The following is a 16,383-nucleotide window of genomic DNA, read 5'->3' on the forward strand; positions in this document are numbered from 1 at the left end:
AATGGTAGTCTCATACATCAGTGGAACAAAATATAGAATCCAGAAATATATCAAGCTTTATAGTAATTGATATTAGCAAAGGTTAAAATGCAATTAAATGGAGAACGGCAGATTTTTCAACAAATGGTGCTAAAAATGTTGGACATCATATACAAAAAGTAAACCTTGATTATGCCTAATGACTTATACCAAAATATTGCAAAATAAATTAAAAGACTAAATGTATAACCTAAAACTATATAACTTGTAGAAAAAAACACTAGAAGACCACTTTTTTTTACATTAGCTTATGTGAGATTTCTTGAATATTACACTAGAAGCACAACTCCTACAGGAATATTTGATAAATTTGACTTTAAAACAATTAAAAACTGCTCTTTCAAAGATAATTTTAAGAAAATTACACAGTTTGCAATTAGAATAATATATTTACAAACATGTGTAAACCAAATATAAAATTTTAAGCTTCCCAACCAACAGAATGTACTTCTCTTCTTGGACATTCCAAAGTTAACCTGAAACACCAGTTCAGGCCATGATGGGAATTGTGGTTGGATTTGTCTCATTATATCCTCTTTCCTATGGAATTCCAGCATAACTGACAAGCATTAACATTAAAACAGAGACCTTAAGACCGACAAAGCAGACTCTTTATAGCAATAAGATACCAATATGACAGATAGCAGACCCTGAAATAAATTGAAGTATTTTATACCAAAATATATATCTTTGATGTACTTTTAAATGGCCCTGCAAAGCCATTCTTTGTGGAAAAAATCTGCCTTCTTAAAAAAAATCCCCTTCCATTTTCAGGCCTTTTTTTCCTAATCCAGGAGAGAATTAAAAAAAGAGTCCAGCACGTTTTTAAGTTTGATATGAAACATTTACAATCTATTCTCTCAGAAGCCTGCTATGGGGAGGCTTCATCTGCATAATAGGAACCTTAGTCTCACTCTCTTCTATTGATTCCAGGTCTTTAGATAAACTTTTTCAACCAATTGCTAATCAGAAAATCTTTGAATCTACCAATGACCTGGAAGCTCCTAGTTTGAGTTATCCCACCATTCCATATGAGCCAGTGTATACCCATATATTGATTGATGTCTTATATCTCCCTAAAATGGATAAAATCAAGCTGCAGCTCCACTATCAGGGGCATATGTCCTCAGAATTTCCTGGGGCTATGTTACAGGGCAATGCCACTCATATTTGGCTCAGAATAAATCTCTTCAAATATTTTACAAAGTTTTACTCCCTTCATCAACATGCGTATCTAGTGAAGAACAAATAGCCAGAATATACATAGAACTTGCAAAATTCAGTAATGAAAAACTCAGTAAAAAATAAGAAAAATATTTGGACAGATATTTGAATAAAGATTTATATATTAGAGGCAAATATACACAAGAAAAAATAAGAATATCACTAACCATTAGGGAAATGTACACTTAGCTTTTTAGGATATCTAAAAAAAGTTTTAAGATACAAGTTCTGACTAGGATATGGAATCCCTGAAAAAATCATACATTGTTGGTTGGAATACAAAACGAAACATCATTTGGGAAAATGCCTTGGCACTTTTCATTAAATAAAATATATTTCTCTACTAACAATACAAAACATTAGCCGGGCGTGTGATGGGCGCCTGTAATCCCAGCTGCTTGGGAGGCTGAGGCGGGAGAATGGCATGAACTCAGGAGGCAGAGCTGGCATTGAGCTAAGATCGCGCCACTGCACTCCAGCCTGGGCGACAGAGCGAGACTCCATCTCAAAAAAAAAAAGAAAAAAGAAAAAAGAAATACATATATATATATTAGCCATGTATCCCTATACTAATATATTTATTTAAGAAAAATGAAAACATATATTCACCCAAAAACCTTACGCAAATGTTTTAGTGGCTCTATTTATAATTGCTAAAACCAGAAAACAAGCCAAATGGATGAGCAATTTCTGATATATCCAAGCAATAGGATAGTACTCAGCACAAGAAAAGTAAGCCGCTATAAAACTGACTGGTATATGCAACAATATGGATAAGTTTCTAATTCATTATAAAAACAATAAAAGGAAACAAAATAAAACGTTTCAGGCTCCAAAGGCTATATACCATATGCTTTAATTTATAAGACATTCTAATAAAGAAAAGCTGCGAAGATATTAGCTGGGAATTGGCTAAGATATTAGCTTCAAATAGAAGAGAGTTTGGGGAATAATGAAATTATTTTATATTCTGATTTGGATGCATGTAACATAACTGTGATTTTGTCAAAATTCACAGAGCTGAGCACTGTCGAGTGAATTCTGGTGTATGTTAACTGTACTTCCATAAACTTAATGATAATAAATACATGCATCCATGCATATATGTGCATTTATTTTATAATACTCATATATTAATTCTTATCTAAAATGCTGTATTCCATTTTCATATATGTTGCTGTTGGTCTTACTTTTTACATTCAGTAATATGACTTCCATGTCAATATATAGATGCCTTCTCTATTAAGACAATGCCTTTTCAGATGCCTTTAGGTAAAAATTCAGTCAGTCTAATCTAAAATAGTCCCTGCTCTTTCTGTGTGTATACATATATAGAGAGAGTCTGACACCTTGCTAAGTTTGATAAGAAACATTTACAATCTATTCTCTCTGAAGTCTGCTACGGGGAGGCTTCATTTGCAGAACAGGAACCTTAGTTTCTGCAACCCCTTATCCTATCCCAGACACTCCCTTCTATTGATTCCAGGTAAAAATTCATATATACACATTTGTGGTTGGGGGGGCACTAACAAAAATACATAATTGTTAAACCTGTGGCACTGTGTGCACATACTATTTTAAGAATATGTTTGTGTAAAGGCTCTTTGATTTAAATATATGGGAAGCTATGATAAACTAGATTCTACTACATATTAAGAATACTGTTTTGGGCATTGTAGTAGTTTTCCAGGGATGCTATAACAAAGATGCCACAAATTAGGGGGGTTAAAAACCAGAAATTTATTTTTTTACCATTCTGGAGGTAGGAAATCAAAAATCAGTACGTTGGCAGGTTGAGTTTCTCCCAAGGCCTTTCTCCTTGGTGTGCAAATGGTTGACTTTTTGTGTGTCCTCACATGGTCTTTCCTCTGTACATGACCATCCCTAATGTCTCTTTCTCTTATTTTGAGGACACTGACCATATTGGATAAGGGTCCCATCTTATATGATCTAATTAACCATCATTATCTCTTTAATGACCTTGTCTCCAAATATGGTTATATTCTAAGGTCTAGGAGTTGTAATGCCAATATATAAATTTGCAAGTGCTATAATTCAGACTAACAAGAATACTGAATTATGCAGTGAAAAAATTGTTGTGTATGGATTCAGAGACTTCAGTTTTAATTCTAGTTTTAGTACTTGGTAACCTGTGATAGGTAACTTAATTCTCCCAACCAAGGCTTTTCTCATGTCTGATGGAAAGGGGCTAGGATTAAGCTAAATTGATTGCTCTGAAAATTAGAAAAAATACTTGTGATTTGCTGGACACGTGCCAATAAATATGTCCTCTTGTTGAAATAATTAATGTTTCCTCTCATTTCACATAAAGAACAAATTCAACAAAATATCACTTTTTAGCATAATTTTGAAGAAAAGTAGCTAATTTTATTAAAATTTGCATGCGTGTGTTTATGTCTAACACTGAGCATCTTAATTGGGTGCCATGAATGACTTGCAGGTTCCTGAGCTATTGATAGTCTCAAAACCATGTTTTGAACAGTCTCTTCTTTCTCCTTAAATTTGTTACACAAATATCATCATTCTCTGTATTTGCATTTTATAAAGAAGTTTGAGAAGCTCCATCTTTATGAGAACATACACATATTTGAATAATGTTAAGGTGCACATAAAATTAAATTAGTAGTTTATTTCACCATAATATACAAATGACAAAGAATGAGAATTTTCAAGAAAAGTGCAAGTTTTAGAGTAATTTAAAGAGGTTTTTAAATGTTGTTTAAACTTTTTGCAATAATTACAAACCTAAAGATAACCTTCAATTTTGATACTTAAAATTATTTTCTCATTGAAATAAATCTGTGATCCAATTTTATAGGAAATTCAAATAAATATTTTTTCTGCATTATCAACATAAGCAAAAATACCTGCATGAAAGTAGACATCATTGACAAAAAGTAGAAAGATGGCTTTTTTTTTTTTGTAGCTGGCATCCATCCTTCTAATTTAATGAAGGCAGGAAAATAATTTTTAATTGTCAACAAACTGTAAATAACATGATACAAAATTGGTTTATTCAAATAATCTTCTCAATAAAAGCCTATATTTAATTTTTCCCAGCTGCAATCCATTTCTGAATTTATGACGGGTCTCAGGAAAAAAAAGACCAGCAACTGCATTAGCCTTTTGCTCTTCTGATTACACAGGAATGCCATCTAGTGTCAAAACAGTAACTGCATCCTTTCTGTCCGGTGGAATCCTAATGATTGCTTATGGGGAGAAAATGACAACATTTCACACTACTTTTCTGTAAAACAAGCTTTAAAGAAATATATCACAATGAATATTTGGAGACTACCTGTCTATAAATTAGCAACACAAAGAATGCAGCCCAAGTAGGCTTTTGTTACTTTTGTTTTTATAGAGCGAATTAAATTAAGTTTAATTTCATACAAAAAGATTCAAGACATTCTTTATAAGCAAATCATATTTTAAAAAGGAATTATCCAACAAGCTCAATGTTTCAACATTTTATATTTTAAAGTATACAATTCAGAAATATACAAAAATGTATTTTCTTTTTTGTTGTTCATAATTTGTCTGTTATTAATTTCTACTAGAAATTTGGGAAACCAGTCATTGTAAATCTAGCTGAAAAATTATCTGGAATTGAAGTCATTTTAAACAATACTATTTATTAAATGCTTACTACTATAATGAGGTTTCATTTGTAATTCTTAATATAAATTTGTGCATTCTATTTAGTATTGGTAATACTTCTTGAGTTTGTATTAAGTATTGAGATAAAAATGAAAATGAAAAACAAATTTATTAATTGAGTTTATTAGTTTCTGCTTTTGTAGCTGACTTATATGACTAAGAGAATTCCAGACACTTCATTTTTTCCCCTAGGGAGCCAGTTTGGCTTTATAAGTGTAATTAAGCATTGCCTCATTAATTAATATTCTGTTTCATAGATCAGTGTTTTATAAATGGTAGCATGTACTTGTGGAATTTGGTAATAAATAGCAGGAGATAAAGGTGTACATGAAAAGGGGATTTGTCTGGTAGCAGAAATTGTGTAAGAAAAGGAAAGGAGGCAATAGATAATGAAGTGAGTCTATACAAGCAGCCACAGTGGTTTGTTTTTCTGGGTCTATACAACACAGTTGGATTTACCAGAGTAGAGGCTTGGTTATTAAATAACGGCCTGTACATGGCTCTCCTTTTTAGCTCCAACATTGAGCTACTATAGGAAAATTCAGAAAATTCTGCAAAAGGAGCATCCTCAAGCACCTGCAGCTAAGAAACTGATCCAAGACTAGACCCAGCTGTAACCTGTATCTAGTGTAGCACCATCTGCCCTAAGATGGACTTTTAGGTACAAGCTACCAGTTCTGACTTAACTCAACTTGAAATAGTGAAAGGCCAAGTTAAAACTCAGTTCTGAAGTCAGGCATACATGATTGTTAGTTGTTCCTTTCTTATGTACTATGTGTAATATAAAATAATCAACCTACTGCTCAGGTTTGTTGGAAAAAAAATGTTAGCTGCCATGACTAGCACATTACAGAGGAAAGTGATATAAAAAATAATTTAGAAGGAATTCATGTATTAATAAGGAACAAAAACCAGGATTCAAACCTAGCTCTTACTGATTTTAAAATCCATACTTTTGTCCTGTAACAACACCAACACATTTCTAAGCCAAGTTCTATATATGTTAACCAAATACACTTGATAAAATCACTTTAATCACTGTTCATGTTGGTAGAATAAGAGAGTAGTGCTGTCTATGTATTGCTGTTTTTGCATTAAACATTTTGAATTACAGAAGAGAAAATATTAAATATGATTTATTTCATCATCTTGCCAAAAGTTCAGTAGGGAGTGAATGGTTAAAAAAAAACTTAGTAAAGAATTACAGCTTTTGTAAGAGAAATATCTAGATTAATGGTGAAGAGTAAGTCAACACTAACACTGGAAGTGACAGCAGAAAGCATTAATAGAGGAGATAATAAGTGATGTAAGTCTGGAAGGATCAGTAGATGCTCACATGACAGACCAGGGAATGGGAGGTCATTGCATATGGAGGAAGCAATACAAACTGAGACATATATATTAGCTTGGTATATTCAGGGTATCGCAAGTAGTTTATTAAGCTTGTAAACACATGAGGACTATATGAAGTAATCCATGTAAATCATTTTGAACAGTCCTTCCTTGTCAATAGCAAATACCTCACAAATTTAAGCTATGTTATATAATAATAAGCCAAGTGGGAAAAGAGTATAGCAGAAAACAAAGCCAGCAATATAGGCAAGTGGATAATCTCCAATTATCTATTACAAAGTCCCATAAATACTTTTTCTTTTCTGTAGATAATAGAAAGACAAAAAAGAATTATAATTTGAGAGTGTTGGAATAAATTATGACTATTAGAAGGATCTCTCTGTTAGCTAGAGTAGGGAGAATTGTTTAGAAAATAATGTGAGGCTGTCAAGTTACAAAAGGGATGGTCAAGGCAAGAACCTAGACAATAGTCGAGTGATAGAGAGGAGAAACCCATAATTGAAATTTTGCACATCAAAGTAGACAGAACAGTGTCAATGACAGGACCTAGAGAGAGAGAGGTCAAGAATGACCTATTTACTTCAGTGATGATTTCACCAGGAAATTCAGAGCTAGAGAAATATTACTAATAACACAAAAATAGAAGCATCAGCTCAACATTCAACACAAATCTCATCGCCCCCAAACTGGAGGCACATTATTAATTATACAGTGTTTAAAAATGCTAACTGTTCCAGGTTGGTTTCTGAGGAAAACGGACTAAGGGACAGAGACTGAAATCCTGGAGTTTCGTCAGAGAGTATGCCTGGGATTTGAGGAGGAACTAAGAAGAAGGAGGGATAGAGAGAGGCATGGTCAGTTGTGCTGAGGTCTCAATAAAGGCCTGTTTGCCCCATGCTGATCACTAAAACTGAGATGGCTCCACAGAATTTTCTTTACTTGTGTCAATTGTATGTATTTTTATGTTACTGTATTAATTGGGCGGTAGATTTGGGCTGCACCAGAAAGGTCCAAGACGCCTCACAGTTTCTTAGGCCAATGCACTTTCCCCAGAGAGCTGATGAGTGAAAGATGTGGACTGCTGCTGGCACTTGTGGAACCTGGAGAACATTCCTTCTCTACTGAAGGGGAAAGCGTGCGTGTGGGACAATGTTTCCTATACCATCAGTTCTCAACCTCCCATATTTAAAGTTGCCAAAATCACTTTTGACAAATTATGTTCCTTATTGCTTACAGTGAATCAGTGTTTAAATTCAGTCATTTGTTTCCTAATAATAGCAAATTTTGTCCCCTCCTGTATCCCATTACTACTAATTTGTGACTCTCTTTACCTGGACTTTCTTATTTCTACCTGTCCCACCTAGAGTATATTCTTTCTTCAACTTTCATTTTAGGAGCTACATTAAAATATTTCTGTACCTTAGGAAAGATTAGTTTCCCCTATTAATCTGTCTCTTATATCCTAGTGATTCTTCATTGACTGGTGTGAATGTGATTCTTGAAAAATAATATATCTCAACTTACAGTTTTGCAGATCTTGCTTTATCTTGATCATAAATGTGTCTAAGCAACTCATAACAATTGCTAGAGCTTCTCAAGCCTATAATGGGTTTTTCTCATCTTGAAATTCTTAGTGAGACTTACATGAGGTACCATTGAGAGGCCATTAAAAACGCAGATAAGAGAGCTTGGACAAATGCTTAAATTTAAAGGTTAGGTCTTTCATTTGTAGGCTCTCTGAAATTGATTTGTCTACTTCCTTTGCATTAGTTCACTCAGTTTTAAAATAGGGCTAATATTAATACCTGCTTCATGGACTTGTTATGAAATTCTAGGTACAAACAATTTCATGTATGTAAAGAATTTACAACAGTTTTACCTCTTGGTAAGTATTAGTATATTTTAACTATTATTTGATATTGTTTCTTCTAAATACATGGATCAGATTCAACTTTTTCCACAGTTACATCCCCCAAATGAGCATAATTTTTATTGTATTATGTTACTGACCAAATAGATTTACTATTCTAAATGTGCCATGCACGCATAATATGAATAATATATAGTATTTAACAATGTATTTTTATTGCGTTATGAGTATGCTAAAAGTTAAGTAATTTGATTAGAAAATTTAGCCACCTGTTTCTTTAAAACTTTTATTTTAGTTTCAAGGGTACATGTACAGCTTTGTTATAGGTAAATTGCATGTCCCAGGAGTTTGGTGTACAGATTATTCTGTCACCCAGGTAATAAGCATAGCACCTGACTGGTAATTGTTCTAGCTTCACCTTCCTTCACCCTTCGCCCTCAAGTAGGCCCTGAAGTGTACTGTTTTCTACTTTGTGTCCATGTGTACTCAATGCTTAGCTCCTACTTATAAGTGAGAAGATGCAGTATTTTATTTTTTATTCCTGTGTTAGTTCACTTAGGATAATGACCTCCAGGTCTATGACTGTTTCTTCAAAGGGCATATTCTAATTCTTTTTTATGGACCTGTAGTATTCCATGGTGTATATGTACCACAGTTATTTTATCAAGTCCGTTGTTGATGGGTCCACTGTTGAACTAGGGTGATTCCATGTCTTTGTTATTGTGAATAGTTCTGTGATGAACACACACGTGCACGTGTCTTTATGGTAAAACGACTTTTATTCCTTTGGGCATATAACCAATAATGGGATTGCTGAGTCAAACAATAGTTCTGTTTTGATTTATTTGAAAAATCACCAAACTGCTTTCCACAATGGTTGAGCAAATTTACATTCCCACTAGCACTCTGTAAATGTTTTCTCTACAACCTTGTCAGCATCTGTTATTTTTTTACTTTTAATAGCCATTGTGATTTGTGTGAGATGATATCTCATTGTGGTTTTGATGTGCATTTCCGGAATGATTAGTGCTATCAAGTAATTTTTCATAAGCTTATAGGCTGTGTGTATGCCTTTTAAAATATGTTCATGTCCTTTGTCCATTTTTAATGGAATTTTTTTTGTTGTTGATTTGGTTAAGTTCCTCATACATTTTAGATATTAGACCTTTGTCAGATACATAGTTTGCAAATGTTTTCTTCCATTCTGTAGGGCTGTTTACTCTGTTGATAATTTGTTTTGCTGTGCAGAAGCTCTTTAGTTTAATTAGGTCCTATTTGTCTATTATTGTTTTTGTTGCAATTGCTTTTGATATCTTCATCATGAAATCTTTGACAGGGTCTATGTCCTGGAAGATATTTACTAGATTATCTTCTAGAGTTTTTATGGTTTTAGATTTTACATGTAAGTCTTTAATCCATCTTGAGTTGATCTTTGTATAAGGTGAAATAAAGGAGTCCAGTTTCAATCTTCTGAATATGGTTAGCGAGTTATTCCAGCACCATCTATTGAATAGGATAGGGAGTTGTTTCCCAATTGCTTGTTTTTGTCAACTTTGTCAAAGATCACGTGATTGTAGGTGTGAAGCTTTATTTCTGGACTGTCTGTTCTGTTTCGTTGGTCTATGTGTCTGTTTTTGTACCAGTACATGCTGTTTGGGTCATTGTAGTCTTGTAGTGCAGTTTGAAGTTGGTTACTGTGAGCTATTCAGGCTCTTTTTTGATTCCATAGGAATGTTAAAATAAAACTATTTTAACTATTCTAATTCTATTATATATTATATACTATCTAATAACTATTCTAATTATTTGAAGAATAACATTGCTACTTTGATAGTAATAGCAGTGAATCTGTAAATCATTTTGGGAAATATAACCATTTTAACAATGTTGATTCTTCCAATCCATAAGCATGGGATGTTTTTCCATTTGTCTGTGTCGTCTCTGATTCCTGTCAGCAGAGTTTTGTAATTCTCATTGTAGAGATCTTTCATCTCCCTGGTTAGCTGTATTCCTAGGTATTTTATTTTATGTCTTGGCTATTGTTAATGGAATTGTGTTTTGATGTGGCTCTCAGCTTGGATGTTATTGGTGTGTAGAAATGTTACAGATTTTGTTGTACATTGATTTTGTATCCTAAAACTTTGTTAAAGTTGTTTATCAGATTTAGGAACTTTTGGACAGAGACTGTGAGATATAAAATTATATAGTCTGCAAACAGTGATAGTTTGACTTCCTCTCCTCCTACTTGGATACCTTTTATTTAGTTCTTTTGCCTAGTTGCTCTGGCCTGGACTTCCAGTACTATGTTGAAAAGTACTAGTGAAGGAGGTCATTCTTATCTTTTTCTGGGTCTTAAAGGGAATGTTTCCAGTTGTTGCCCATTCACTTGTGATGTTGGCTGTTGGATTATTATATATGGCTCTTATTATTTGGAGGTATGCTCCTTCAATGCCTAGTTTTTTAAGGATTTTTTAAAATGATGAGATGTTAAATTTTTTGAAAGCCTTTTCTGCATCTATTGACCTGATCATGTGGTTTTTAAGTTCTATTTATGGGATGAAGCACATTTATTGATTTTTCATATGTTGAACCAACCTTGCATCCCAGGAATGAAGCCTACCTGCTTATGGTAGATTACCTTTTTGATGTACTGCTGGATTCATTTTGCTAGTGTTTTGTTGAGAACTTTTGCATCTATGTTCACCAAAAGAAATTGGCCTGAAGTTTTACTTTTTTTGTTCTGATTCTGCCAGGTTTTAGTATCAGAATGATACTGCCCTCAGGGGATGAATTAGAAAGGATTCCATCTTCCTCATTTTTTGGAATAGTTTCATTAGAAATAATATCAGCTCTTCATTACACATCAGGAATAATTAGGCTGTGAATCTACCCAATTATAGTTCTAGAGATTACAAAATTGCCAAGGATATAAGTGTTTAATACACTTTTTAAAGTTTTCATTATTTTTAAATGTTTTGATAATCATACATAGACATGCAGTTGTAATAAATAATACAGAGAGGTCATATATTCCCTTCACTCAGTTTCCCCCAGTGGTAACATCAAAACTATGATATCAAGCCACATCAGGAAATGGGTCCTGAGACAATCCACTGATATTATTAAAAGTTCACCAGTGTGATAGACACTCAAGTGTGTGTGGTTGTTTCTATGCAATTTTATCACTTGTGGAGATTCATGTCACCACTAAGATAATTCAGACACAGAACAGATTAATCATGAGGATCCATCAGACTATCATTTTATAGCCCGGCCACCTTTCTTCCTTCCCCATCTCTTAACCATTGGGGACTGCTAATCTCTTTTTCTATAATTTTGATACTTAAAACGGTTATATACGTATATATATATATTATATATAGTATATAACATATATAGTATGTATAGTTATGTATATAATATACATATACATATAATAAACTATATATAGTATATATATAGGATATAAACTTTTGAGATTTTCTTTTTTCTTTTTACTCGGCATAATTCTATTGAGAATTATCTAAATAGATGTGTGTCCTTAGTCTATTCCTTTTTATTGATGAGTAGTGTTTCATAGTATATATGAATCATAGTTTATTGAACCATCATCTGTTAAAAGACATCTGTGATGTCTTCCCATTTTTAACTCTTAGAAATAAAGATCCAATGAGCACAGATTTTTGTGTGAATACAAATTCTCATTTCTTTGGCATACATTCTCAAAAGCGCAATTGTTGAGCCAGATGGTAAGTACATGTTTAGCTTTATAAGAAACTGCCAAACTTCCTTTCAGAATGACTATATCATGTTTCATCTCCACCATCTATTTATGAGTAATTGAGTTTCTCTGCATCTTCACCAGTATATGTTGTTTTTATTATTTTTTATTGTAGCCATTCTAATACGTAGAGATATCTCACTGTGGTTTTAATTTGCATTCCCCTATGGCTAATGATGTTGCAATAAATAATTTTTATTGTTTTATTTTAAACTATTTTTGGTAAAATAGCCATTATTTCCTTAGATATAAGGCAGTGTATAACAATTGTGCCAGTACACATATGCTGTTTCTATATACCTAATAAATGAACAGATATTTAATGGTAATCACTGCATGCAAGCAGTGTTTAAAATAATCAAAACAGTTTTCAAATAATGGAACAAGATTAGAAGATTTTTACTACCTGATTTTATGACTTATTCTTTTTTTTTTTTTTTTTTTTTTTTTTTTTTGAGACGGAGTCTCGCTCTGTCCCCCTGGCTGGAGTGCAGTGGAGCGATCTCGGCTCACTGCAAGCTCTGCCTCCCGGGTTCCCGCCATTCTCCTGTCTCAGCCTCCTCCTGAGTAGCTGGGACTACAGGCGCCCGCCACCGCGCCCGGCTAATTTTTTTGTATTTTCAGTAGAGACGGGGTTTCACTGTGTTAGCCAGGATGGTTGCGATCTCCTGACCTTGTGATCCGCCCGCCTCGGCCTCCCAAAGTGCTGGGATTACGGGCGTGAGCCACTGCGCCCGGCCTTTATGACTTATTCTTAAGCTATAATAAACAAGTTAATGTAATATTAGCATAAGGGTAGATCCAAAGATCTTTAGAACAGAATAGAGACTGTGTTAGTCTGTTCTCACACTGCTAATAAAGACATACACAAGACTAGGTAATTTAAAAAGGAAAAGATTTAATTGACTCATAGTTCCATATGACTCGGAAGGCCTCACAATCATGGCAGAAGGCAAGGAGGAACAAAGTTACATCTTACATGGTGGCAGAAAAGAGAGAACATGTGCAGGAGAACTCCCATTTATATCAGATCTTGTGAGACTTGTTCACTACTATATGAACAGTTTTGAGGAAACTGCTCCCATGATACAATTATCTCCACTCGACCCCACCCTTGACAAGTAGGGATTACTTCAAGGTGAGATTTGGATGGAGACACAGCCAAACCATATCAGAGACTACGGAGGTAAACATACACATAGAGTCAATTGATTTTGGAAAAGTGTCCCAAAGTAATTCAACAGGGATCAGATCGTCTTTTCAACAACTATTGCAGGAGTAATTGTATACCCTTTCGCAAGACAAACAAAACAATACCAGAATCTCATTACCTAGTGGGTATCATACCAAATTAACTGAGAAGGGATTAGAATCAATTGTGAAGGCTGAAACTATAAAATCTTTAGAACAAAACTTTGTGTGTTCTTTCACAAAGGTGAAAAATCTTTGTGACCTTCAGTTGGCAAATAGTCCTTGGATATAATAAATAAATAAATAAATAAATAAATAAATAAATGGTTTCATCAAAATAAAAGTATTTTGGTGTTCAAAATCTATCATGAGGAAGAAGAAAAGGCAAGCTTCAGCTAAGGGAAAAGTAGTTTCTGATGATGTATCTGACAAATAAGTTAAATCTAAAATAGTAAAAAATGGTCTTAAAAGTCAATAATAGACAAACAGCATAATAAAAATAAAATTATAAAAATATTTCATATTTTTTATATTTTTATATTTCAAATTCAAAATATGAATTTGAATAGATACTTTATTAAAATGTCAAATAATAAGCAGATGAAAAGATGCTCATCATCATTAATCCTTAGAGGAATGCAAACAAAACCAATAAACACCCATTACAATGGCTAAATTTAAAAAGACTACAATAATAAGAGTCAACAGAGATACAGGGAAACAGAAATTTTATCACATCACTCGTAAGAACATAAAATGCTCCAACCATGTTGTAAAACTCTTCGATAGTTTCTTAACGAGTTAAACATACATTTACATTAAAACACTGCAATTATGCTCCTTGATATACGTCAAAAGAAATGAAAACATATGTTCAAAGACATACACACCAATATTCGTAGCTACCTTGTTAATAATAGAAAAAATTTAGAAACAAGCCAAATGTTCATCAGCTGGGTAAAGATAGGAAATATGCTATATTCATACAATGAAAGTGCACTCAGTAGCAGACATAATGAACTACTAATACATAGAACAACATGGATGAATCTCCGAAGCATCATGCTAAGTGAGAGAATTCAGACACAGAATAATTCCATATATACAGAATATCTTTAAAGAGCAAAACAATATCTAAAGGAAGCAGATTAGTGACTGTCTGCAGTCAAGAGAGTGAGCAGGGATTGACTACAAATGAGCATGAGGAATCCTTTGGGGAATGAAAATGTTCTAGAACTAGACTATGTTGATAGTTGCACAACTACATAAAACTAATCAATTTCTACCGTAAATAGTTGTCTTGTAAAATGTTTTTTAAAGGCTAAAAAACAAAAACAAGATTAAATGTGTAATGTTGTAATTAGGTTACTGTGCAAAAAGAATCGTGGCTAGAGCAATGATTGTAAAGAAAAAAGAAAGATGGGCTAAAGTCAGCCAGAGAAATATATAAATGTTGGAAGACTTGAGAAAAGTATGCTTTGTTTGCTTATTCTGTGAGGGGATGTGTAGAATAGTTATCTTACAGGTAGATAGGTATAGCTCTTTATTGATTTCTAGGAATGCCTCAAAAACTAGTCAATATATGGACGAGATGTGCTAGCTAGAGATGTGTAATATGCTGGTTAAGTTGGAAAATATCTTACAATATCTTGCTTATATAGTTTAGTGATTTATGGATTGATGCTTTAAAACCTCCATAACTGATTACACAGCCTGCCTTAAGTTATGTGACCAGTGGAGTATATAAGACCTGCCTGGAAAATTTTGCTTGAGTTCCATGCACCTAAGATTCCTCTCTAAGACAATGGGTGTTGTTAACATTTAGAGACAAAGCACATTCTCTGTGTATTCATCCGTTTTCACACTGCTATAAAGAACTACCTGAGACTAGGTAATTTATAAAGAAAAGAGGTTTAATTGACTCACAGTTCCAAGTGGCTGTAGAACTTAAAACCATGGCAGAAGGTGAAGGGGAAGCAAAATACATCTTACTTGGCAGCAGGAGAGATAGAGAGAGTGAGGGGCAAAGTACCACACTTTAAAACCATCTCACTATCACAAGAAAAGCAAAGAAATATCTGCCCCCACGATCCAGTCATCTCCTACTAAGCCACTCCTCTAACACATGGGGATTACAGTTCAAGGTGAGATTTGGGTAGGGACACAGAGTCAAACCATATCATTCTGCCTCTTCCTCTTCCAAATCTCATGTCCTTTTCATATTTCAAAACCAATCATGCCTTCTCAACAGTCCCCCAAAGTCTTGACTCATTCCAGCATTAACTCAAAAGTCCAAGTCTAAATACTCATCTGAGAGAAGGCAAGGCCCTTGTGGCTATGAGCCTGTAAAATCAAAAACAAGTTATTTATTTCCAAGACACAATGGGTGTACAGGCATTGGGTAAATGTTTCTATTCCAAATGGGAAAAATTGGACAAAATAAAGGGGCTACAGGCCCCATGTAACTTCAAAAGCCAACAGGGCGATCATTAAATCTCAAAGCTCCAAAATAATCTCCTGTGACTCCATGTCTCACATCCAGGGCACACTGACACAAGATATGGGCACCCAAAGCCTTGGACATCTCTGTCTCTGTGGCTCTTCAGGGTATAGTCCACATGGCTGCTTTCAAGGACTGGCATTGATTGCCTGTTGCTTTTCCAGGTGTCGGTGGATCTACCACTCTAGGGTCTGGAGTATGGTGGCCTTCTTTTCAAAAGCCCCACTATGCAGTGCCCCCATGGGGACTCTGTGTGAGGGCTCCAACCCCACATTCCCCCTCTGCATTGCCCTTGTACAGGTTCTCCATGCAGCCTCTCCCACTGCAGCAGACTGCTGCCTGTACATCCAGGCATCTCCAAACATCCTCTGAAATCTAGGTGAAGGCTTACAAAGCTTAACTCTTGTCTTCTGCACACCCAAAAGCCCAACACCACTTGAAAGCTGCCAATGCCTGGGGCTTACATTCTCTGAAACAATAACCTGAGCTGTATGTTGGCCCCTTTTCGCCACAGCTGGAGCTGAAGCGGCTGGGATGCAGAGTGCCATGCCTTGAGACTGCACAGACCAGACCGGGCCCTGGGCTTGGACCATGAAACCGTTTTTCTCTCCTAGACCTCTGGGTCTGTGATGGCAGAGGCTGCTATGAAGATTTCTGAAATGCCCTGGAGATATTTTTCATCATTTTCTTGGCTATTAATATTCAGTTCCTCGTTAATTGTGGAAATGTTTGCAACTAGTTTGA

The sequence above is a fragment of the Trachypithecus francoisi genome, unplaced genomic scaffold (genome assembly GCF_009764315.1).
Source record: "Trachypithecus francoisi isolate TF-2019V2 unplaced genomic scaffold, Tfra_2.0 Lachesis_group2, whole genome shotgun sequence".
In the NCBI taxonomy this organism is placed as follows: domain Eukaryota; kingdom Metazoa; phylum Chordata; class Mammalia; order Primates; family Cercopithecidae; genus Trachypithecus; species Trachypithecus francoisi.